General features: G+C 38.1%; 1 long non-coding RNA gene across 1 annotated transcript in view; it reads right to left on the bottom strand.

Moving 5' to 3' along the window:
- Positions 1–2,391: 2,391 nt before the first annotated feature.
- LOC105749142 overlaps positions 2,392–23,096 on the bottom strand; it is a 309,126-nt gene continuing 288,421 nt past the window's right edge. Inside the window, exon 3 of the long non-coding RNA XR_004231547.1 lies at positions 2,392–2,606. This is a non-coding gene — a long non-coding RNA (uncharacterized LOC105749142). The remainder of the gene's footprint in view (positions 2,607–23,096) is intronic.

Below are 23,096 nucleotides of genomic sequence, written 5' to 3'. Positions count from 1 at the left end.
TTTAATCTTGGGTTTGAGACTTTGCATCTTTTTTTTTATAAAGAAAGAAATCCATATGTTGGTTTTTTTTCCTGTTATGAAATATCAGTCCATTCTGGGGACTCATTCAACAAATAAGAATTTAGAGAGCCCTCAATAGGCTCTTGACTGTCTCTCTTCAGTCAACAAAGAACATCACTATGAAGAAGCCAGATAGAAGGCCCTTCCACTCTATCTAGGCTGTTTATCAACAGGTCTCCATAAGTCTTGTTCATCATTAGATGTTATCAGAATTCTCCTTAACTCAGGATTAATATTCCTGGAATATGAGAAGAATGAATTTACAGAGGGGAAAACAAGTTGAGACTTCAAAATCCTTCAGGAGCAAACAATTTTTAGCAATGGAGTGATAAAGGAAGTAGCCATGGGCTAGTGGGGAAATAGTCTTGGGATATAGCACTGGAAGGAAATTTGGAAATTATCTCAACTATTCTTCATTTCCACAGGAGAGGAAACTGAGAATCAGAGAGATGAAGTAAGGACCAAGATGACAGAGATTAATGAACATAAGAGATGAAATTTGAACTCAGATCCTCAGACTTCTGAGTCATGCCCTTTAAACTGACCCATGATGCTTTTATGGATTATATCAGTCTCAAGATCCCCACTGCCTGCTGACAGTGAACCCAGCCCCCTTGTCCTAAAAGGAGGAAAAATCCAGCTCTACAATCAACCATGACAAATTAGGCAATCTGGTCCTTCTTGGATGAACCCAGAAAACAGGCAAGCTTTTCTGTAAACCAAAAAAACTTAAAGTGGAGTTGTCAAATTGGAAACAGAAAAGAGTGGTTGAGATTAGAAGAAAATCATCTGTATATAGGTTATCATTAAGGCTATTGGAGGGAATAATAATATGGCCAAGGGAGAGAGAAGAGAGGTAACAAAAAAGCTTTAGGTCACATCTACAATAATCAGTCAGAAAGAAGCTGTGGAGCCCAGGAAGTAGTGACAGTGATCAGAGAAACAAGGAAAACTAAGGAGAAAGGAGTTATCAAATAGGAAGAGAGAATCCACTTGTCAAAATTCTCAGAGAAGTCAAGGAAATGGGAACTAAAGAAAGGTCACTGGATTTGGTCATTAGGAAAAAATTATTTGTGACCTTTTAATTGAACTCAGCTGGTCTAAATGACTTACAGCCCTGGTTACTAAAAGGACTAAGTCAATCTCAGTGATGGTTCACAGAACAAGAATAAAAGAAGGGTTGCAGAATTAAAGAAAAAACAAATATCCCAATTCTTCATAAAACAGAAGAGAATAATTTGCAAAGTAATGCCCAGTGATCTTGACTGATTCCTGGAACAAAACGAGCTCGGTTTGGGACATAGTATTACAGATTTCAGTGGTAAAAACCAATGATCAAACCACATGGTATAGGAGAATCACAGCATGTAGTTTCAAATCCCAGTTCTAATATCTACTATTTGGAGGGTTAGAGTTAGGGTTACAGCTAGCTTAAGAGAAATGTTTACCTTGGATCAAAGTTTCCTCATCTGTAAAATGATACGTTCAGCTGGCTGCCTTTGAGGCTAATTCTGGCAAGTGTGAGCATAAGATCTTAAACTCAGCATGTCTAAAACAAAACCTGTTTATTCCCTACCTCACATGTCTCCTAAACCTAATGTCCTTATTCCTGTTGAAAGTGTCAGATCTTCTTAGTCACCCATTTCATCATCCTTGACTTTCCCTTCTCCCTCACTTTCTCTGTTGTTTCCAAAGTTTGTCCATTATTCCTCTACGATTGTCATTTCCATCCCCTTCCTCAGCCATTCCCACAAACTACCCAAGTTCCGATCTCTCTGCAGTGGGGGATAAGTTACAGCATCAACTTGTTACTTTAGGTCTGATTTCAGGATAAAATGAGACATGGGTCACTGAACAACTAAGGGTTTAGTTAGTCTTAATCAAGCAAAGATACAGTGGCAGTTAGCTTTAAGAGATGCCCCACTCCTCCTCCATCTCCACCGTTTAGCTCTTCTATCTACACATGGAAATGTAGACTAGTCATATGATATGTATGATTCTGGTCGGCAGGCAAGAATAAAGTAACTGTGTGGTCTTTGGATATCCACCAAGTCAGAGTCCCCGACTTCACATTTAATTCCCTTGAATGATCAGGGAGCTGCAGCAAGGGAGGCAATCAGGTCCTAAGGAGAGCTTTCCTCTTTTAGGGAAAACTAGGTGCAGCTAGATGGTGTGGTAAATAAAGCACAGGGCCTGAAGTCAGGAATCTAGCAGTGTGACCATCCAGCAAATCTGCCAAGTGGTCTGGAGAAGGAAATAGCAGATCATTACAGTGTTTTACCAAGAAAACTTCAAATGGGTCATGAAGAGTTAGAAGGACTAAACAACAATAATAAATCTTTATTGAGATGGTTGGGAGATATTAGTAATGATACTGAGCTGATCAAAAAACCTTTATTATTTCTTGCAGTGTTGAAATAATGGTCTCCCTGTTTGCATAATCTCCTAGCCATCATCCAGAAAGCTACAAACTGCTAGTTCTTAAATGCAGATGTGATCACATCACTTCCAGGTCTTCAGACATCTTCAAGGGCTTCCTTCTGTCCCTAGGAAAAAAACATTAAACCCTTAGGAAGGCATTTACAGCTCTCCCCAATCTGACATCCAATTCCTTTTGGGGGTTATTCCTATTTCTTTGCATGACATACTCTATTTATCCTTATTTCTATAAAGTCATTCTTCTCTCTTCTTGACCTCCCATAATGCTTATCTTCCATAAAGGATAACTCAGATGTTCCCTTCTCCGTGAAAGCCTTCCCAATCTACTCTTATTGTTTCTAAATATTTGTTAGTTGTCTCTCCTGAAATTGAAAATATCTTGTATTTACTTGTGTGGGGACATGTAGTGTTCCGATCCCCAGCGTCAACACCACCACAAAATGCAACACTGGTTCCCGGGTGGAAGGATTGCTTCATTTTGTCTTTGTATTCCCAGCTCCCAATAGAGTGTTTCACAAATAGTAAGCACTTAGTAGATACAAATTGTTTGATTATGGAAGGGAATTTTTTGGACCAGATCTGTGATCTCACTGACCAAGGGATACCCCAAAATGAAACTTTTTTACCAGTGCATATAGTTTTAGAGAGTGACCTGGGACATCAAAGAATTAAGTAACTTGCCCAGTCACATAGCCACATATGCCAAAAGCAGGATCTGAGGTTCCCTCCTTGGTCGCCAAACCAGCTCTCTAGATACTATTCCAGTTGGACTCATGGCGGGAAAACACTTTATTAAAATGGACCCAAATGAATTTAATGCTTTGGTGGGGAAGCATTTTGTCTTAATGAGGAATTCTTTGTAGAAGTGAACATGGTACAGTAAAAAGATTTTGAAATCTTTAGGCAGAGAACCTGTGTTCTAATCGTACCAATGATGTTCACTTCATATATAATCTTGAAAGTCCCTTATTCTCCCTGAGTCTCATATAATCAATCATCTGTAAAATAAGAGGGTTGAAATAGCTTTTGGAATCTCGTCTCTCTCTAGATTTATGAGTAATTAGAGGCATGGAACATATATAGAGCACTTGAGTAGGATTACTAGAGGAAGAAGCAAACATTACTGTCATGAGAGTCCATCATAGACTACCTACATAAAATGAAAAAATGGCTGGAAAGTTAAGAAATAGATCACAAGCCTGCTCATGAAAATTATGATATAGTAGTAATAGACAACTTCACCTATTAAGCTAACTGACCATGTCCCCACCACCCCACTACTCAATAATCTCCAATGGCTGCCATTGTTCAGAGAGGATGAAAACCATTTACAATCTGACAAGTTCTTACTTTTTAGTCTTCTTGCACTTTGCTCTTGACTTACTCTGGTTACTCTACAAATCAGTGACATTGATCTTTTTTCAGTTTCTTGAACAAAAATCTCATCTCCAGATTCTACATCTTTTTTTTTCCCTTTCAGGCTTCACAACCCTAGTTCTTTGACCTATCCTTATGTGCCACATAATCAAGGCCCTTCACCATCTTAATAATCTGTTTCTGGACATTCTCCAGGTTCTCATCATCCTTCTTAAAAGATGACACTCAGATGTTGTGTGAAGACAATACTCCAGATATTGCCATAGAAAGGCAAAATGAATGATTTCTATATGTATCCCTAGCTCTTGCTATATTTTATACATGGCAAGAGCTTGATAATGTATCATTCATTCATTCATTCATTCAGTAAAAAAGAGTTCCACAATCTCTACCCTACATGCCCTACACACCAGAAATTTCCCCTAGGGGACAATAGAAATTCTTCCTAATTTCTCTTTTTGGACAGTTACCCATTTTCCATTCCTAGCCAGTTTGGAAATCTCCTCCCTTATCTCTTGTTTATCTCTTCCCTTCCTAGCTCCTCATTGGTGTGCCTTCTGCCTGCATTAGCATCCCTCCTCTCTTCAAAGTCTTTGGGGAGTAGACTAGGGCTCACATTTCTTTCCATTTGCCTTTCCACACTCATTTAAAACAGCTGGGTCAGGTTATGCAAGCTATGAAAGTCCACTTCTTAAAGAAGGGAGGAGATGAGAAATCCTTTCAAGACTGATATCTGTGATCCGTGCAGGAGAACCATTTTCCCCCCACTCCAACCTATTATATATTCACTACATAAATGTTTGTTGAATCATTATTTATTTGGAGAATAGATATGATCTGGGATTTGATGAGTGACTAAGATTCAGAGGAAGGGAGAGAAAGAAGGGAAGGCTCTGGTAGATACACAGAAAAGGAAGGATTAGCCTGGACTATGTAGGAGCTAGTGAAGGACCTGGCCTAGAGGAGCTAAAGAATAAGCTAAGTGGGAGACAAATTTTGGAAAGGGATCATTGAATGGCATAATGAAGAAAGTGGAATAATCCCTTTAAGGCACTTCCTTTGTGGCCATCTAATCAAATTCTGGAGAACACTTATTAAGTTTCTTTGACAATTAGCTCTTTGAAAATGGAAGGTCCCAATGATCACACAGGTGTTATTTTCCATGTTGGCAGCATCACCACAGGTAGAGACACATCAGTATAATAGGGAAAGAAAGATTATAGAAAATGTGTTAATTACAGAGAAAATTGCTGGAGGAACCATATTATAAGTATCTCATAATTAGATTTCCATTTGCTAATTTGTTCGAGTAGAGAAAAGATTCCGTATCACCTTAATTTCCTAGTACAGAGTGACGCCATATGGAGTCTTAGTAACAACAGGGTACTGTATTCTGATATTCAGATTGAACGCCATCCATGGTTCATACTGAAAACATGAGGTATAATGATATTTTTTGTTGTAATAATAACAATTGAGGTTTATTCAGAATGCAAAAAAAAAAATGTACCTGTCAATTCTATGGAAGAGAAAGCACTTGTGATTAAACAAGAAACAGGAAGATCATGGGAAATAAAATAGATAATTTTGATTACATGAAATTAAAAAGAGTTTGCACAAGGGCAAAATTAAAAGGAAAGCAGGAAACTAGGAAAATATTTTTACAGCAAGTTTTTTCTAATAAAGGTCTCATTTTTTAAATGAATAAGGAACTTGAGTCAAATTTATATAAAGCAAGAGCCATTCTCCAAATGATAAATGGTTAAAGGATATGAACAGACAATTTGAAGAATAAGCTATCAATAGTCACATGAAAAAATGCTCTAAAATCACTATTGATTAAAGAAATACAAATTCAGTCAATTCTAAGATACCACTTCATACCTATCATATTGGCTAATATGACAGAAAAGAAAAACACAAAGGTTAGAGGGGATGTGAAAAAACTGGGACATTAGAGCATTATTGGAAGTCATCCAACCATTCTGGAGAACAATTTGGAACTATACCCCAAAGATTATAATACTACACTAGATCTATATCCAAAAGAAAATTAAAGGGTAAAGAATCTATATCTACAAAAATGTTTATTGCTGTTCTTTTTGTGGTAGCGAAGATTTGGTCTTTGAGGGGCTACCTATCAACTGAGGAATGAACAAGTTGTAGTATATGATTCTGATGGAATACTATTGTGTCAAAAGCAAGAAAGAACAGGATGGTTTCAGAAAAATCTGAGACTGATATGAACTGTTGCAAAGTGAAGTGAGCAGAACCAGGAAAACACTGTATAAAGTAATAACAATATTATGCTAATTATTAAAGATTTAGACACTATAAACAAGACAATGACCCAAGACAATTCCAAAAAATTCTTGATGAAAAAAATGCTATCAGGCTCAAGAGAGAGACCCTATAAATTAAAGTAGATTAAAACACGCTCTTTTTTTTTGCTTTCTTTATGCTTTTTACTTTTTATTGTTTTCTAACATATCTAATATGGAAATGTGCTTTTCATGATTTCACATGTGTAACTGATTATATTGCTTGTTTTCTCAATATGGGGGAGGAGTGAGAGGGAGGGAGGGAGAAAATTTTGAATTCATTTTTTTAATAAATAAATACATGGAAGCTAATTATCTCTCTGGCTAATTGATGATCATGCAGTAAAGCACACTGGAGTAAAACCACATTTCCCTATGATCTTAAAAGTTTTTAGAGGAGAAGTAGCCAACAGCCAAGCTCTGGGGCCCTATTCAGGCTTCCAATGTAAATCTAAAATGGGGCGATCGTTTTATGCAACTCCATATGAAGTATTCTTCAAGATTTCAACCTACAACCCCTCAGAGAAAAGACTTAAAAGTTTAAAATGAATATTAGGTGAAAGATAGAAAGCAGGGAAGAAAGCTAATGACATAACTGAAAACTTATGTTAGCAAAAAAAAAAAAAAACTGCTAGAGAAAACTGGTGAGTAATGATGGGGAAATAGTAGGAGCCAAGTTGTTGCTATAATGTCAACAGAAAGAAGCAGAAGAATAGGCAGGATTCCAGCTGGGATTGTGTTCTTCTGAGTACTTCTGAATTTCCCCTTCCACATTTTCCCATCATCCCGCATCTCATATTGCTTCCTTTTGCCCATGTAAGCCACAGAGATCAAATTTGGAAGAAACTAAGTTACAGCAACAGAATGGCAGGAGTCTAGAGTGCTGCCGTGTTTCATTTTTTCCCCTTAACAAATATGTATTAAATCCTCACTCTGGAGATATCCCATTTATGTTCCTTGACAACACGTGGCTAACCATTTAGTGCATGAATAAGATAAGAACAGGTCTGCTTCACCATAGTGCATGATAAGGACATTAGAGAGTGAGCGGCAAAGTATTATTTTAACTCTAGGAGGAGGGTTGTTATGAAGGAGGGAGGGATGAGAGAAGTCTTCCAGAGGTGGGCGGCATTTGTGTTGGGTTTGAAGGCATGGGGAGAAGTCACCGGCAAAGGAAAGGAGAGAAGGGAGGGATTATCATCCAGGAATATTGTGTTCCAGCACGTAGATGAATAAATGCGAAAGGTACTTGGTGGGTAGCAGGTAGCAGATGGTAACAATTCTTCCTTTATGGTTGGAGTACGGAGGGTATGAAGGGAAGTAATAAATGATGTTTGTCTCTGTGTGACTCATGTCTTTTCGACCTTCCGTGGGCATCTCTTTGTATTGCTCTCAGTGTCTGCCCCTGTGTATATAGGGCTCTGTTCGTACCTCTCTATTTTTAGCTACTATCTGTCTCTCCTGCTCTGGTGCTTGCTCTTGATTCAAATAAAGTAAGTTAGACAAGGCTTCACTGGACATGGACAGCTATGTGGTTCAGTGGATGGAACACTGGATTTGGGGTCAGGAAGATTCATTTCAATGAGTTGAAATCCAGCCCTAAATACTTCCTAGCAGTATGACCCTAGTCAAGTCACTTAATTTTGTTTGCCTCAGTTTTTTCATCTGTAAAATGAACTGGAAAAAGAAACGGCAAACCATTTCAGTATCTTTGAAAAGAAAACCCCAAATGGGGTCCCAAAGAGTTTGGACATGACTGAACAACAAATTAAATGTCAGCATAATTTGAGTCTCCGGAGACTAACTCAAAACAGCCCCTACCATCACGACACATTCTATTGACGGGAAAGCACAGATACACAAGAGAGTGAGGGAATGGGGCATGACAGTAACTAAGTTGGGTTGGAACATTTTGCTTTTCCTTTTCCAAGCCCCTCCTACCCCCTTCTATTTCCTCTCTCTACTCCAACCCCACTGGAAGAGGTCCAAGCATAGATAGCAATAATTCTCTGTCTGCTGTCATTGGAAGCAGAAAAACCAGTTCCAATTCCACTTCAGACATTTACTGGCTAGGATCCTGACAAGTCACTTAACCTCTGTTTACCTCAATTTCCTCATCTATAAAATGGAGGCTAATAATGGCACCTTACTGTAAGAAACAAATGCAACATTATATCTAGTTCTTAGCAAACCCATAAATTACTGTGCAACTGTTACGAATGGTCACTATTGTTCTTATTACCATAAATCTGAAAGGAAACTTGAACATGATCTGATCTAAACTCCTCATTTTACCACTGGGGAAACTGGGGTTTGGAGAAATTTAAGTAATTTCTCTAGGCCACAGAGTCATTAAGTCTTAAGGGCAGGATTTGAATGCAGGTCCTCTAATTACAGTGTCAACTCTTTCCCCCATACTGCATCACTTAGGCAACCCAGCACCTCCCACAAGGGATCCCAAAAGTCTTAGTGCTCTTTCAAGCTAATGTAGTCCCCTCTCAGAATGGTTTCAGTGTAAACTTCAGTGTAAACTGTTAAAGCTTCAAACACCCCCAATATCACCAGAAAGCAGCGGGGGAGATACAGTACCTGCAAGTCTCAGTGTCTCTGACTCACATGGAGGGAGGAGAGAGACTCTGCTCCCAGACACTAGAGTCTGCCCTGGAAACAAACAGAAATGAGCGTCCCGGGAAGGCCACGGGCCCCTCAGCCGCCGATGCAGATGCTATCAAGGCAGCCAGGCGGAAGCTAATGATGCCCTTGTTTGCAGGCTTTTTATTAAAGTGTGAGCTCGGCTCTTTATTGGTCTCCACGGGAGATAGATGCATTGTAGGGACCGACGGCCGTCTAGGACAAATCAAATGTGTTTATGTTTCCAATTTCCGCCCGGCTTCTGGGATATCTTTATCATCCTTTCATTTATCAGGGCCTCTCTTCCTTGCCAAGGCAGGTTCCCGGGGAGGAGATAGGCTCCAAGTCTGACTAACACAGGAGGATTTGTCATTTGTGGCAGACCGTAAAGAGGCACACCTCTCCTCCCCTGCCGTCTCCCTCCCCTCCTCTTCCCCTGCCGTCTCCCTCCCCTCCTCTTCCCCTGCCGTCTCCCTCCCCTCCTCTTCCCCTCCCCTTCGCCTCCCATCTCCCTCCTGTTGTCCTCCCCTCCCTTTCCCCTCCAGTCTCCTTCCCCTCCCCTCTCCATCCTGTCTCCCTCTCCTCCCTTCCTTCTCCCGTCTCCTCCTCCCCTCCCTTCTCCCTCCCTCCCATTTTCCTCCCTTCCCTTCTCCCACTCATTTCCCTCCCCTCCCTTTCCCGTCTCCTTCCCCTCCTTTCTCCCTCCCATCTCCCTCCCTTCTCCTCCTCTTCCCCTCTCCCTTTCCTTCTACTCTTTAGCTCCTCTCCTAGGTACCGTCTGGTGGTGGAGCACACTAACATCATTCATCGATAATATTATTGCAGTCATCGATCAATGGGCAACCTTAAGCGCCTACTATGTACCGAGCTGGGGATGCAGAGGTAAAAGTGAAACAGTCCTACCCTCAAGCAGGTTATGTTTTCTAGGGAGAGTCCTTAACCCGGACTCCACAAAATTGTTTTTAAAAATACTTTTAAGAACTCAGTAAATGGATTTTTTATATTTCATTTTCTATAATTGTATTTAAATATAATTGATTTCTTTTGTCATCCTATATTTTTCATCTTACTCATTTAAAAAGTTTTCCATGAAAGGGGCTGTAGGTTTCACCAGCCTGCCCGAAGGGACCATCACACACACACACACACACACCCCAGGGATTGGGGAGAGAGAGACAGAGACAGATAGAGACAGAGAGACAGGGAGATAGAGACAGAGACAGACAGAAAAACAGAAAGAGATTAAGAACTTTTAATAGGAAGAGCAAATGCCTGCATATACAGAAAATATGAGATGTGCCCCCCCCAAATGCAAGCTAGATGGGGACAAAGAGAAACTCTGCTTGAAAATCAAGAAGAATAACAAGGAGGAAGTGATAGAGATTTGAAGGAAACTGGGATAGAGCCTGGGAACCATGGTGTAGCAGAGACCAGAATATTAATTGGCCACTTTGGAGTCTGGGCTATGACCAAATTGCTCACGCCAAGGGGATGGGTGGAGGCCTCCATGCCAGCTCACAGCAAGAACTTTGGGACATTGTACCAGGTACAAGGGAAAGAGATGTCAAGGCATCATCTCATGAGAGAGAGAGGGGGGAAAAAACTCAGCTCAAATCCCACCTTTTTCCAGGGGCCTTTTTTGGTCCTTCTCAGGTATTAATGCCTTTCCCTCTAAGAATGCCTTCAGTTTACTCTGAATACATCTTAAGAACCGGCACATTAGATTGAACACCAGGTCCTGAGTCAGGAAAACCTGAGTTAAAATCCATCTTCAGGCACTTAGTAGCTGTGTGACCCTGAACAAGTTACTTCACCAAACTGTTTACCTCAGTTTCCTTATTTGTAAATTTGATATTTGAACCCTAAATTAATAAGATTACTAGGAAAAGAGCTAGAAGTGACTTCAAGGTTATCTTGTCCAACTCCCTCACTTACAGGGTACAGATATTAAAAGAAGGAAATTTAAGATTACCCAAGATGCCACAGTAATTAAGTGACAGAGATAGGACTTAAACTTTACCTATACCAAGCTCTAGCACAAGATGATGATGAGAAAAGTGTTTTTGTAAACACGGAGGCAGCTGGGTGGTCCAGCAGATAGAGTACTAGCCCTGTAGTCAGAAACATATAAGTTCAAATCTAACCTCAGAAACTTACTAGATGTGTGAACCTGGGCAAATCATTTAATGTCTGTTTGCCTCTGTTTCCTCAACTATAGAATGGAGATAATAAAAATATTTACCTCCCAAAATTTTTGTGAAAAAAATTAGATATTTTGAAAATGTGTAGCACAGTACCTAAAATATAGTAGATGCTTAATAAATGCATCTTTACCTTCTTCCTTCTTTTGTGACAGATATAGTGAAAAATGATATAGTCCAAGAAGGTTTCTCTGGCTTGTAGGGATGTCTATTGCTGAGGACCAGTCTACATGAGTTCAAAAATGTTCTGGAAGATGACATCAACGTGATGAATTTTTTCTTGACAACAATCCATAAAGACCACAGGCTAATTTGTAAAGGGGCTCCATTTATGTCAATGGAAGGAACCACTATTCATGTGTGTGTGTGTGTGTGTGTGTGTGTGTGTGTGTGTGTGTGTGTGTTTAAATAAAACTGACCCCCAAGGGAAAGAAACTGGATCATTGATATCAGAAACTCCTTCCACCTAATGCAGGTCAGCACCAAGAGGCAAAGAGAGACGTATAGAGACCTGAAGTGGTAAGTTATTTGCCAAGGATCACATAGCTACGGCATGTTCATGGCAAAATTCGAACCCTGCTTACCATATTTAAAACAATTCTCCCTCTCCTACATCTCTTGGAAAAACAAACAAATACCTTCCAATAAGGGAACATCTCCCCAAAATCCAGTTCACAATAGATTATAGTCCTTAGATGAAAAATTCTTCTCCTGTCTCTGATATTCATTGACTTTCGAATAAGTCACTGTAGCTTATCTGAACTTCAGCTTTCCTATTTCCAAAATAAGGATAACAATTCCCATTATATAGGGCTCTTTCATATGAGGTTATTGGGAATAGTAAAGAAGATAAGGACTTCGAAGTATGTGGAAAGAATCACAGCATTTCACATTTGGAAGAGAATTTGGCTTCCAGGCAGTCCAATTTTATCCCAAAAAAAGAGATTCCTTCAACAATGAAATGAACAAGCAATCTTCCAGACATACTAGAAGGGCTCCAATGATGGGGGAGCTCTCTACCCCTCAAGTAAACCTATTTAATTATTGCATAGCTCCCATGATCAGAAAGTTTGTTTTTCCTGCCATTAAGCCTAACTTTGCCTCTCTGTGATTTCCAAAGATTGTTTCTAGTCCTGCTCCCTTGGGTCAAACAAAACAAATATAATATCTATTAGCTGTATCCCTAGCCTTTCAGCACCTGAAACATAATAAGCACTTAGTAGATGTGGATTAGGAAATTGAACAAGCCATCAATGAACTTCCAAAGAAAAAATCACTAGGGAGAGATAGATTTGCAAGCAAATTCTACCACACATTTAAAGAACAACTAATACTAATACTATATAAACCATTTGGGGAAATAGGTAAAGGAGTTCTACCAAATTTCTTTTATGGCACAGATATGGTACTAATAGCCAAAACAAGAAGAACCAAAACAAAGAAAATTATAGGTTAATTTTCCTAATGAATATCGATGCAAAAATCTTAAATAAAATTCTAGCAAAGAGATTACAGCGATATATCACAAAGATCATATACAATAACCAGGTGGAATTTATACCATTAATGCAGGACTGGTTCAATATTGGGAAAACTGTCTGCATTATTGACCATATCAATAATAAAACCAGTAGAAATAATACAATTATCTCTGTAGGTGCAGAAAAACCCTTTGACAAAATATAGTATCCATTCCTATTAAAAAACACTAGAGAAAATAGGAATAAATAGAGCTTACATTACAATGGTAAGTAATATTTATCTAAAACCAGCAGCAACCATTATCTATGAGGATAAGCCAGAGGCTATCCCAATACAATCAGGAGAGAAGCAAAAATGCCTGTTATCTCACCTCTATTATTTAATATCGTACTAGAAATGTTAGCTATAGCAATAAGAGAAGAAAAAAGAAATTAAAGGCAGTGAGGAAAGAAAACTATCACTCTTTTCGGATGATATGTTATTGTATTTGGAAAAGCCTAGAGAATCAAGTAAAAAAAAAACGTACACAAATTATTAACAACTTTAGCAAAGTTGCAGGATGCAAAATAAACTCACACAAGCCGTCGCCATTTCTATATATTACCAACAAAGTATAGTAGCAAGAGATAGCAAGAGAAATTCATTTTAAAATAACTGTAGCCAATACAAAATCCTTGGGAACCTACCTGTCAAGTTGTTCTTCCTTCTCAAAGAGCTCCATAACACCAGGGAGCTGATGCTGTGACATTCAGGTGAATTGGATTTAAGTGAGGAACGTCTGGGCAAGGTCACCTGCCTTACTTTCCCTCCAGAGCCATCTGGGTCTAGTGGCAAGATATAGATCAGAATAACTGGAGACAGCCCTGGATACAGTGGGAAGCCTCTGCCTTTTTAAGCTAAGGTCTTCAGTAGGTCTCAGTTTGACTGAGTCCAGATCCATTCAGGGATTAAGGTTAGGTAACAAGTGAGGCAAAGAATCTGCTTTTTCACTAGTTAAAAACAAAAATCTAAATAAATAAATAAATCTGGGCAATGTTGAGAAAGGGATTGGGAAGGCTGCAGTACCCATCCTTTTCCCCCTACTTTTGCAGAGACTATTCACCCATCCTGTCATGAGAGTCTCATTATGAGAGGGAAGAGAAGGGGGTAATTGCCATTTCTTGTTTCTGGATACAGGTATGATTAATTTACAATCTTGAAAATTAAGATTTTTGCTCTGCATGGTGGAGGTTACCACAGTAGTTCACTCAATGCTGTATATTTACTATCAGTTCCTTCCCAGCAACAGGAGGCACAACTGTGGAAATGTAGCCTTCAGGACTCCAGTTTTGAATGACCCTTAAGGCTAGCTAGATGCTCAGGCACTGTTTCAGTTAGCCCTGGAAAAATCAATACCTCTCTCTGCTTTTCCAACCTCTTTTCTGAGTAGCTGAATATCATGTTTTACTAAGACCAATACAGCATGCTTTCGGAAAGACCGACTTCCTGGTATACTCAAGTAACCCTGAAGTTGCACTGAACAGGGTGCCAACATGGAGTTAAAGAAATAAGGAGAATCTGGGAGTAGATCAGATCAAGAGTTTAATTTTAGAAGAGAGGAAAACAATGACAAATCACAGGTTATCAAGTTATCTTCATTTATTTTATTAGCCCTTCTATGCCTTCCTGGTCTTATGGTACCACTTTTTCCCTCTTTAGCTCTCAACTGCACTTCTAAAAGAGAAAGGAACTCTGAGGTTGCTGATTCACTAAGTAATCCAGTACATGATAAATGCAAAGATCTAATCTTTGGAACAAAAAGTCAGTATTTGACAAAAATTCTTAGGAAAACCAGAAAACAATTCAGCAGAAATTAGGTAAGGACCAACATCTCATACTATATACTAAGATTATGTGAAAATCGGTATATGATCTATGCATACACATAGTGATACCATAAACAAATTAAGAGAGCATGGAGTAGTTCATCTATCAGATTTATGAATAAGGGAAGAATTTAAGACCAAAGAAGATATAGAGAGTAGTACAAAATATAAAACAGATCATTTTGATTGTCTAAAATTAATTTTTTTTTGCACAAACAAACCAGTTACCAAAATTAGAAGGAAAGCAGAAAGTTGGGGGAAATTTTTGCAAGAAGTAACTCTCATAAAGGCTTCCTTTCTCAAATATGTAATGAGCTGAATCGAATTTATAAAAATATAAGTGATTCCCTAATTGATAATTAGTCAAAAAATATGAACAGGTAGTTTTCAGATGAAGAAATCAAGAGTATTTATAATATAAAAATGCTCTTGATCACTATTGATTGGAGAAATGCAACTTAAAATAACTCTGAGATATACTACTTCACACCTATGAGAGTGGTTAATAGGACCAAAAAATTGTTATGTTGGAGAAGATGTGGAAAAATTGGGAGACCAACACATTTGATTAGTGAAGTTGTAAACTGACCCAACCATACTAGAAAACAACTTGGAACTATGTCCAAAAGACAATCAAAGTGGGTATATCCTTTGATGCAGCAATGTCACTGCTAAGTCTGTATCCAAAGACAAACAAAAAATGGGAAAAGGACCTCTTTGTACAAAAACATTTTATCAGCTCTTTCTAAGGTGGTTAAAAAAGGGATGTCCATCAATTAGGGAATGGCTAAGCAAGTTGCAGTACATGACTGTAAATGATGAGCAGGCAGATTTCAGAAAAACTTGGTGAGACTTGCATGAATTGATGCACAGTGAAGTAAACAGAACCAGGAGAACATTGTACCCAGGAACAGCAAGATTATGTGATGAAGAATTGTGACCGACTTTACTATTCTCAGTAATATGACAAGGATTAATGAAGAAGCATACTATCTACATTCAGATAAAGAATTGATATTGTTTGAAAGTAGACTGCAGCATGCTATTTTCCCTTTCTTTTGTTTCCTTTTATTCAAATTTTATTGTATAAAATGACTAGTACAAAAATGTTTTACAAAATTGTACGTGTACAACATCTGATTATTTACTTTCTCAAAGAGGGTGGAGAGGATGGAAGGAGAGAGAGATAGAATGTGGAACTCAAAACTTTAAGTAAAATATATATATATATATGTATATATATATATATATTCAAATATATATGGTGGGTATGTGGGTGTATAAGTATGTGAGTATGTGTATTCTCTATGTTCAATTTTCAAACACTTAAGCACTACTGTAATGTCTCAGCCCCTCGTATTCTCTTCTTTAGTGTAAATATCCATTCTTCTTGTAATTGATATTCATATGACACAAATGCCAGGCCTTTCACTACCTCCTTTGGCCACTTTCCTATTTATTAATATTGTTCCTAAGAAGTGAAACCCAGAACAGAATACAGTGCACATGAGATGATGTTATCAGGTAAGAGTCTAATGGAACTATATTGTTCAGTCAATAATATTTATTAAGTTCTTCCTATGTGCCAAGCTAAGTGCTGCAGATTCAAAAAAAGGCAAAAGACAGTCCGGTGCCTTGAGAAGCTTGTGATCTAATAAGAGAGACAACATGCAATCGCTATGCACAATCAGACCATATCCAGGATAAATAGGAAATAATCAGCAAAGAGAAGAATTAAGAAACATTAGGAAAGACTTCATGTAGAAGGTGGGATTGTTAACAAGGAAACTAGGAGGTAAAGATAAGAAGGAAGAGCATTCCAAAGCATGGGCAAAAGCCAAGAAAAAATAGCTACAGACAAAAGATAAAAATATCTTGGGGGACAGCAAGGGGGTCGTTGTCACTGAATCTCAAAGTATTTCCAGGAGGAAGTATAATGTATGAGAAGATATCACTTTTTGGTTTTTCAGAACTATTCCTCTCAAAATATCTATGATCCTACTAGTTATTGTCTGCCATATCTCATCCTTTTGGCTCATGTTTAGCAACCCACTTCCATCAGCTCTTCTTTTGTTTTTATTTATTTGTTTGTTATCTCTTTTTGGTGGCAAGCAGGATTAAGTGATTTGCCCAGGGTCATATTGCTAATAAGTATTGAATTCGGGTCCTCTTGATTTCAGGGACAGTGCTCTATCTCTGTATCAATTAACTGCCCTTAGAGCTTCTTCAGCCCACCTTCTGACTCTTGTCTTGTCATCTGAGCATGACTCTTATATTCTATAACTATAGAGCAACACTTCAATCAAATATAAAACCTTAGTATATTCTATCCCCATGAAATTTCATCACACTTAGCCCCTATCTAGCCTATCTAGCTCTGGATCATGAGTCTATCAGATAATAAGATAACTCTCCTTCATGGCTCTGTTTAATCTCCAAGTATACTATGCAGATCCTTACCCAAGTAATGGATTAAAAAATGTTCAATAGCTTCAGGGATCTCAGATCTTTGACAAACATTAGTGGAGACCTTCTTTCAATGACCATTGAAATAATGACTGTTCTCATCCAACCAGTTTGAAATCAATCTGTGGACAAGATCTGTGGACAAGATGGAGACATCTTGCCCACCAAAAATGCCACGAGAGACTTTACCTAATCTTTTTTTAGAACCTAGACAAAGCATATCTATGTCATCCCTCTAATCTACCAGATTAGTAACTGTGGCAAAAATAGAAATAAATTGAGACTGATGAGTCACAAACTGTCTTTGATGGAGTCATAATGACATTTCATGATCCTGTGCTGAATATCTAGTGATAATTTTGGTGATGTAGTGATATTGTCATTATTCTTGTTGTCCAGAATCATGATTTTATTTGTATAAGAAATCCCTAGTATGAAAGCTTCATCCTATCAGTGCAATTATACATTTTTTTTCTGTAATTAATTGCTAGCTGGCACAAAGAATAGAGTGTTAGACCTAATGTCAGGAAGATTCATCTTTTTGAATTCAAATCTGATTCTTATGAGTTATGTGATTCTGGTCAAGTCACTTAATCCTGTTGGCCTCAGTTTCCCCATTTGTAAAATGAGCTGGAGAAGGAAATGGCAAACCACTCTAGTATCTTTGCTAAAATAAAACAAAAAACAAAAACAAATAGGGTCACAGAATTGGACACAATTCAACAACACCAACAAGTTACCTGAGGCACTGAAAGGTTAAGAGAGGATCACATAGTAAATACCCAAAGCAGATCATTTTGACTCTAAGTTCACAGAATATTCTCTACTACATGATACCATTTCTTTAATAATGCATTGTAGAATTTTGCCAGAAATGGATTTCATTCTTTCTGAAAATCAGAACATTTTCCCTTTTATCTGTTACCCCTCTTATTCTCTACAATATTTCATATATCATCATTAATGGCTGTACAATCCTATCTGCCGGTTATTTTCAGTACTCAAGCATTCATAATTCATCGGGCTCCTGTCCTTCAAAATCATCAGCAAAAAAGTGACTTCTTACTATTGCTTTACTTATCTTGAATATATCAATACCCTATCAGCCATATTTTTTCCTGTCCTTTCTCATCTAAAGGGTGATCTCTTTGGTAGAGAAAAAAGGAGTAAAATCAATACTAAAAGTCCTCATCCTCCTTCCAAATTGGAGGACTGTGCCCTGAAATCTCCCTTACATCTTATATGGGTGCTTTCTTTTTTTAATTGGGATTCTATCCTTAAGCAGCTAAATAGAGTCAGAGAAGATCATATAACTATTTTGCCTAAATTCACTAAATTTGTTATATCACCTCTTTCTCTCTCTCTCTTTCTCTCTCTCTCTCTCTCTCTCTCTCTCTCTCTCTCTCTCTCTCTCTCTCTCTCTCTCTCTCTCTCTCTCTCTCTCTCTCTCTCTCTCTCTCTCTCTTCTTCTCTCTCTCTCTCTTCCCCTCTCTCCTTTTCTCTCTTTTTCCCTCTCTTTTTCTCTCTCCTCTGTTTCTCTATTTATCTCTGTGTCTATTTCTCTTTGTCTTTCAGTCTCTGTGTCTCTCAGCACATTGTTAGCCTTATTAGTATATAGTATATAAATCTTTTATAGAAATTAGGTTCTTTATCACAACTCCCACTAGCCCTGAAAAGTTTCTTCTCTGGAAATGAGTTTTAATTCAATGTCCTATGGGTATTGCTGAAGGGCATCTGGGATTCTCTAATGCCAAGAATATTAGCCCCCTATTCTGGTGCATTATCCTCATAGCCAAGTGCTGGTAATTAGTAATCTAGAAACATTTAATCAATTAAATTCAATTACTTGTTTTTTTTTTTTCCAAAAGGTTATTTACTGATATAGCAAGAATAGAAGAGCGGACATATCTCCCTGAAATAAAAGGAATACTATCCCCTAAAGGCAATTGGTGGGGGGCAGGAAGTTAAGAGTAGATTCAAACTTAGCTATGACAAAAAGCATCCTTCTGGGCTTCACTTCTAAATGTGGCACATTCACTGAAAAAGACTCTCCCTTCTCAGCCGTGTCCATTGACCCATATTGGAGTATGTTCTGCTCTTTAGGATCTCTCACATCTAGAATTCTTGCCCTCCTGTCTCCATTCTAGTCATCATCCTCCCTCCAAATTGGAGGATTATGCTCTGAAATCACCCTCAGGCCTTGCATGGGAGCTTTCTTTTTGTTATTGGGATCCTATCCATAAATTGCTAAACAGAGTCAGAGGAAATCATACAACCATTTTGTCTAGATCCACTACAAATTTATATCTCAACTGGACTCTCATTGCAATTAGAAAATCCTTTTTAATTCCGTATTGATTCAGTGTCCCACTTACCACAGAGGCATTGCCAGAGCTTTCATCCCTCTGCAAATATCCTCTGAAACTCTCCCCCACCTTTTCTCAGTTGAGAAACTTGGATCTTTCTTCTTTTTTAAAAAATGTAATTCATAGAGAGGTTTGCCTTCTCTTCTCCTCCTTATGTCAAGCTACTCAAATGTCTTCTTCCACTATCTACTTCTTCATTCCTGTCTCATGTGGAGAAATGTCCCTTCTCCTTTCCAACAGAATCTCCCTACATGCCTTGATCCCAGCCCACTCTGCCTTCCCCAGCAGACTGTCCATTTGATTATCTCAGTTTTCCCATTTTTCTTCAATATTGTTATTGTTTCCTGGATGTTTGTCTTATGTCTATAAACATATCCATGTCTTCCTCATCCTTGGGAAAAAAAATCTAATAGAATTAAAAAACAAACTCACTTGATCCAACCATCACCATTAGCCATTGTTCTATATTCTCTTCCCTTTTATGGCTAAACTCATTAAGAAAACTATAAATAATTGGTACTTCCACTTGGTCTTCTCCTACTCTCTTTTAAACTCTCTGCAACCTGGCTTCCAGCTTCATAATTCAACTGAAACTTCTCTCTCCAGAGTTACAAATGATCTCTTAAATCCACATCTCTTTTTTCCCCTCAATAGTATTTTATTTTCCCGAATACATGTAAAAATGGTTTTCAACATTCATTTTTGTAAGACTTTATGTTCCAATTTTTCCCCTCCCTTATTGCCTTCTCCCCGAGACAAGAAGCTATCTGATATGTCAAACATATTTCCATATTTATCATGTTGTACAAGAAAAATCAGACCAAAAAGAAAAAAAAACATGAAAAAGAAAAAGCAAACAAACATGAAAGGTGAAAATACTATGCTTCAATCCACATTCAGTCTCCATGGTTCTCTCTCTGTAAATCTACATCTCTTAATGGTCTTTTCTCTTTTTTTGAGAGTAGTTTTTTTTTAATTTTTCCAAATACATGCAAAGATTGTTTTCAATATTCACCTTTATAAAACCTTATGTTCCAAAATTTTCTTCCTCCCTCACCCCTAGAGAGCAAGCAATCCACTATAGGTAAAACATGTGCAGTTCTTCTCAATATATTTCCATATTCATCATGTTGTATAAGTAAAATGAGATCAAAAGGGGGAAAAACATGAGAAAGAGAAAAAAAATAAGCATTGTTTAATAAAATTGTTTCCCACCACAAAAAAAAAAATGAAAATACTATGCTTTGATCCACATTCAGTCTCCATAGTTCTTCCCATCACAAGTCTATTGGATTTACCTTGAATCACCTCACTGCTGAAAAGAGAATGGCTTTTTCTTAAAATTCCTCAACCTTCTTGACCTTTGACACTGTCAATCATTCTCTTTTCTTTGATACTCTCTTCTCCTTGTTACTCCTCTCTCTAGGTTTTCATGACACTTCTCTCTCCTGGTTTTCCTCCTAGCTTTCTGACCACTCTTCAGGCTCCTTTGCTGAATCTTCACCCAAGTCAAGCCCAATAACTGTGAATCTTTTAATGTTCTGTCTCCTTCTTCTCTTCCCTCTTTATACTGTCTCCTTAGGTAACTCAACTCCCATGAATTGATCTATGAGATCTATGCTGCTGATTCCAGTCCTAACTTCTCTCCTGACTTTCAATCTCATTTCTCCATTAGGTGAACTCATTATCTTGCCTTCAAACTCTCTTTTCTAACTTCCCTATAACTGTCAAGGGTAACTCCACCTTTCTAGTCAACCAGACTTGCAACCTGGGTCTCATCCCACTTCTTCAGTATCTCTCACTTCTTCACGTTCAAACAGTTGCCAAGCCCTGCCATCTCTACCTTCATAGCATCTCTTCTATATGCCCCTTCTCTCTTCTTATACTGCCATTAATCTGCTATGATTGTCATTACCTCAGTCCTAAACTATTGAAATAGCTTTTTGGTTGACCTCCCTGTTTCAAGCCTTTTTTGTCCAGTCCATGAACCACTCTACTATCATACTGATCTTCTTAAAACCCTGATTTGATCACATCACCTTTCTCCCTATTACCTCCAGAATAAAATAAAATAAAAATTTTCTCTGATTGCTTTCTTAAGACTTCCCCCATCGATGCCTCATTACCTTTCTGTTCTTAAAATTCACTCCTCTCCATATATTCTGTGATCCAGTGATAGTAGGTACTTGCTTTTCCTCAGGTAAGACAGCCCATCCTTCTACTCTATGATTTTACTGGCTTTGTCCCCTATTATTTTGTCTTTTCATCTCTTCTTCCTGGATTCCATAGTTTCCATCAAGGTTCAGTTTGAATCCTCTCTTCTGAAGCAAGTTTTTCCTGCTACACACACATACATACACACACACACACACACACACACACACACACACACTTTTCTTTTGAGATTACCTCAAACTTCTCCTAAATATATCTTATATTTATACAATTGTCTGTATATTGTCTCCCCCATTAAAATGTGAGCTCCTTGGAGGTATAGTTTTTTTTTTTTGGCTTTGTTGTTCCCTTGTTTTGTTTTATGTTCAATGTTTAGCACACTGCCTGGCATATACTTCATGATTAATAAATCTTTGTTGACTCATTCACTGACTGTCTACAGGTATTGGACTTAGAAGGAAATAGCCAAACTCTGAAAGGCCAGCTGTGCAGTTCTAAACCTATAAAGGGAGAGGAAATAGAACACCCCCTGTTTTTTACAAAATACAAAAACTGGCTAATGTGAATTCACTTGTCAGGCAGTAGCATTTACAAAGAATTACTACAACTCAAAAAGAGAAACTGCTAGATTACTCCTGTCATCTGAACATCTGGAGTCATTTAAGGACTGGGATACTGCCTAGGGCTAGAAAAACCAGCTTTCCTAAACTCTGAAAAGTCCTTGGGCTAAAAATGACTACAGTGAGAGAAGAGACTCCTATTTCTATCTCCCCTCAGTGTGCCTTCAAAATGAACACAGAGCAAGGAATATCATGGATAACAACATTTACATGACAAAGCCATTCATGATGAGGTAAACTCCTTTTTCTCTCCTTTGTTACTCCTCTGAGTTGTTTTGTACCTTCATTCACCCTTTCCTATTTTGTTCCAGTCTCAAAGGAGACCCAAAGGCCCCTCTCCCTCACACAAACACACACACACACACACACACACACACACACACACACACTTGTGCCTTTGATTCTATCTCCTTCCATTTCCTCTTGGAATTTGCCCCTCATATTATTTCCATTTCCCTCATCTTCAGTCTGTTCCTATCCTCTGGCTTCTTCCCTGCCGTCCAGGTCTCCCCCAACACTATAAATCCTTTTTTGTCCCTCTTATTCCTTTAAATGAACATCCTTTATGACTTCTTTCTATCACTGCCAAACTCCTAAAAAGAGACATCCAGGCTCCTTGCTTCCAAAATCTACCCACTCACTTTTCAATATCTGGTAATTTGGCTTTGGATCACAGCATTTCTGCTGAAACAGCTCTCCCCAACGTTAGAGAAAATTCTCAACTACTAAATCCAATAATTTTTTTCTCCTTATCTTTTCTAATCTTATTGCTGTTGCTTTTAACATCGTCCACTCAATCCCTCTCTTGGATATTCTCTCTTGGATTCTATAAAGATCTCATCTTGTTCTTCTACTATTACTCAATCAATCAGCAAGCACTTATTTGGTAACTATCTTTGAGGTGGTAGAGATTCCAAGACAGAAAGAAAACAGCTTCTGCCTTCATAGACACCCATCTTGAAATTTATTCATCTCTTCTCTCTGTGTTTTCTCTCTTGCAATCCCCACTGCCATTGATTCATGTGTTATCAATGAGTAGAGGACTTCTCTATAAACAACTCTATATATCCAACACCTTTTCTCCATAGGAATT

The sequence above is a fragment of the Sarcophilus harrisii genome, chromosome 2 (assembly GCF_902635505.1).
Source record: "Sarcophilus harrisii chromosome 2, mSarHar1.11, whole genome shotgun sequence".
Classification (NCBI taxonomy): Eukaryota; Metazoa; Chordata; class Mammalia; order Dasyuromorphia; family Dasyuridae; genus Sarcophilus; species Sarcophilus harrisii.
The sequence above is the reverse complement of the archived record's forward strand: the minus strand, read 5'-3'. Positions and strand labels throughout refer to the sequence as shown.